Source organism: Callithrix jacchus, chromosome 1, assembly GCF_049354715.1.
Source record: "Callithrix jacchus isolate 240 chromosome 1, calJac240_pri, whole genome shotgun sequence".
NCBI classification, from domain to species: domain Eukaryota; kingdom Metazoa; phylum Chordata; class Mammalia; order Primates; family Cebidae; genus Callithrix; species Callithrix jacchus.
Genome location: NC_133502.1, coordinates 10,290,420 through 10,294,246, shown reverse-complemented (window position 1 = coordinate 10,294,246; position 3,827 = coordinate 10,290,420). Strand labels below are relative to the sequence as shown.

Below are 3,827 nucleotides of genomic sequence, written 5' to 3'. Positions count from 1 at the left end.
TCCTGAGTAGCTGGGATTACAGGCACGCGCCACCATGCCCAGCTAATTTTTTGTATTTTTAGTAGAGACGGGGTTTCACCATGTTGACCAGAATGGTCTCGATTTTTTGACCTCGTGATCCACCCGCCTTGGCCTCCCAAAGTGCTGGGATTACAGGCTTGAGCCACCGCGCCCAGCCCTCTTCTTCTTATTTTTTTAGGGCAGCCTCCCAAGCCAGAGAAGGCTCAGAGAGACTCCCTCATTTCATTCTTACAGTTAGCTTTCAAGTGGGATGTGTGTACCCTGGACAGTGTACAGTTTCTCAAGCTTGGAAGCAGATTGGACATCTCAACTCTAATTTCATATTCCCTGTTGATTTTCGTGAGTACTTTGTATCATGCTGGAAGAGATGACATCATTGATAGAAATATAATCTCTTGCCAAAACTATGAACTACCACGTAGTTTGCATAGTATCCCACAGATGCCAAGCATCCCTGTGTTTCTCTCAAAAATATAAAATATTCTTTAGTCCCCTGTAGATTCGCTGCAGCCACCCAGGGCTCTTGGCTGCAGTCACCCAGGGCTCTTGGCTGCAGTTTTGGAACCATGGCACTAAGTCCCAGAAACTTTCAGTCTCCTTTGTAAAACAGCAACAGTAAGTACCGGGTACTTTCAGTCTCCTTTGTAAAACAGCAACAGTAAGTACCGGGTACTTTCAGTCTCCTTTGTAAAACAGCAACAGTAAGTACCGGGTACTTTCAGTCTCCTTTGTAAAACAGCAACAGTAAGTACCGGGTACTTTCAGTCTCCTTTGTAAAACAGCAACAGTAAGTACCGGGTACTTTCAGTCTCCTTTGTAAAACAGCAACAGTAAGTACCGGGTACTTTCAGTCTCCTTTGTAAAACAGCAACAGTAAGTACCGGGTACTTTCAGTCTCCTTTGTAAAACAGCAACAGTAAGTACCGGGTACTTTCAGTCTCCTTTGTAAAACAGCAACAGTAAGTACCGGGTACTTTCAGTCTCCTTTGTAAAACAGCAACAGTAAGTACCGGGTACTTTCAGTCTCCTTTGTAAAACAGCAACAATAAGTACCGGGTTGATGTTGAAGATCTTTTCACTAATGGGAAAACCTGGGGGAAAACCCTGGAAAGCATCCAGCTGGGCTCTTTTTTACAAAGTTTATAAAGTAGGGGATCACATTGTTTATTTATCTTCCAGTCATTCCAGAATACTTTAAACTTTTTTTTTTTTTTTTTTTTTTTTAGACGGAAAGGCTCGCTCTGTTGCTTAGTCTGGAGGGCAGTGGTGTGATCTTGGTTTACTGCAACCTCTGCCTCCCAGGTTCAAGCAATTCTCCTGCATCAGCCTCCCGAGTAGCGGGAATTACGGGTGCGTACCACCACGCCCAGCTAATTTTTGTATTTTGAGTAGAGATGGGGTTTCACCATGTTGGCCAGGCTGGTCTTGAACTCCTGACCTCAATCGATTCACCTGCCTTGGCCTCCCAAAGTGCTGGGATTACAGGCGTAAGCCACCACACCCGGACTTACTTTTAACTGTTTAACAGTGAAAGGGCTACTACCACAGAGAGTTCTGGAACAACATATATAAAGACTGTCCTGGCCACCCAGCTGATCCATGACATCCCTCACAACACTGAAATTCTAAAAATCAACTTTTACTCAACAGATGATCACTATGATAATGTAGTTTCTATTATCTCACAATTTGCCAAGGAATCATCACATTAAATCATGAAACACAATGTTTCTTGGTTGCACTCTTTCTTCTCCTCTCTCTCTTATCCTGTTCCTCCAATTTCCATTAGACCCTGCTTGGACCTTTGCTACTCACCCCCCAGCCCCAGCCTAAATCCCATCAAAACTTAAATGCCACTTTCCTAGTTACCCAGGATTTGATTTCCCAGGTGACAATACACAAAGCAGCTGGATTGCAGGTGTGACTGGAAGCCCAAGAAAGATAGACACGAACACTATGTCCCAGCCCGTCCATGTGTAATCCCACTCTCTAACATATATTTTTAGACTTTCTAGATTTGATTTTAATCTAAAGACATACTTTTGTAAAATTTAAGAAGCTGGGCTATCTCATGATTCAATCCAGTAAGAAAGAGTCAGCTGGCAGCCCAAGAGTCATTGAAAATAATTCATCTTGCCAGCAGTGTTTTGAGGAGAATGGGAAAGGTAGATACATTCATAACACACAAGAAAGCCTGTTAAAAGTCTCTTTCCCCATCTCTTTTTAGATGTATGATCCTCACAGGGAGGCTGCCCAAAATTTTTCCCTCTTCCACCCCAAGCCCTGCGAACCCTTCTCTGAACTGTGTCTGGCCCCAAGCTCTCTTTGGTCTCTCTCTCTCATCCTTAGTTGCTGACTTCTGTTAAATCTCCAGCTCTTCGGGGTTTTTTTTGGATTTAAAATGCTAACCACTAGACCACAAACGCCTCGGCTGTTTTTTTGGATTTGGCACAATAAAGGAACCCAGAAGGAAACTCTCTTTCAAGGAAGGAAGGAAGCTTGGCAGAGAAAATAGAGACTGCAAAAATTTCCAATTTTGTATTTTTTTCTCTTTCACATTTGAATTCATCCATCCAATCCATCATATCCATCCAATCTATCCATCCACCTTATCTGTCCTTCCATCCGTCCATCCATCCGTCCATCCATCCATCCATCCATCCTTTCCATCTTAGCCATCCAATCTATCCAAACGTCCAAATTGGCTGTGAAGCTTCCACTTAAATACAAAGCTCTAAAAGAGCAGAGTAAGATCCCTGCCTTGAGAGAATTACAATTTAATTGGAGACGAAAATTAAAACTGGAAAAAGTAAGATATTTGGGAAGTGAAGAATGTCTGTGCCTGGTATGTTTCTGGTGCTTCAGAAACATCTGTCGACTCGTGTGGGAAATAGCAGACTGAATAATCATCGTTAGTGAGCTCACCAAGTATTTATTTGCCAGTCAAGCTCCATGCAAAGAGGCGATGATTAAGGTGGACATTTCCTGGGCCCTGGAGCAGGGAGAGGCTGCAAACTCCTCTCCCGAGGCCACTCTGACGATTCCTGCCCCGTCTACTCCTTCATCCAATCGTATTGGGTCTACACGGCTCCTCGCCTGGGGCCTGGAACTTTTCGGGGAGCAGGGTGACAAATGTGCAGTTATAGGCAGGGGCGGGTCGGCGGGAAGGGGCTACCAGGCCTGGGCAGGAGCTCGCCGAGGCGATTCCCGTGCTCCGGATCTCGTGGGGACCAGCCCTGAGAGGATGCAACCGGCACTAGGAGCCGCCGTCGGGAGCCTGGAACCAGCCCTGGGCTGAGAGTGGACTAAGAAAGTAAGCAGCGTGTGTAGCGCGCCCAGTGGTTGCGTGGAAGGAGTGAGGAGGAAGACCTCCGACGACACCGTTTAACAGGACTAGGAAGAAATGCCGTAAACGCTCACCAGGAAGAGACAAACAAAACAGTTGGCCGCAAAACACTCAGTGATAGCCTACTCCGAAGACAGCGAGCAGCGTGCCGAAATAGCTCAGTTGGGAGAGCGTTAGACTGAAGATCTAAAGGTCCCTGGTTCGATCCCGGGTTTCGGCAGCTACTTTTGAATTCTGATCTCAAGAACTGAAATTTTGTAAGACTCTCCGTCCACGACACCCGAGCTCATTCCTTCAAGCCCAAGCACAAACTGAAATTTGAAGGGTGAACGAGAAATTAAACAGTCGTTCCCAGCCACCCCCAGGAGCACGGCTGCTCTGCGCAGGCGCCTCCAGGCGGGGACTGGAGAAGCTGCCGCGCGTGCGCGCCGCGGAACCTGTGTCCGGGACCCACAGCCAC

General features: G+C 46.3%; 1 non-coding gene across 1 annotated transcript; it reads left to right on the top strand.

Moving 5' to 3' along the window:
* Positions 1-3,514: 3,514 nt before the first annotated feature.
* Positions 3,515-3,587, top strand: TRNAF-GAA (transfer RNA phenylalanine (anticodon GAA)). The gene has a single exon. It is a non-coding gene; the product is annotated as a tRNA-Phe (tRNA).
* Positions 3,588-3,827: the final 240 nt, after the last annotated feature.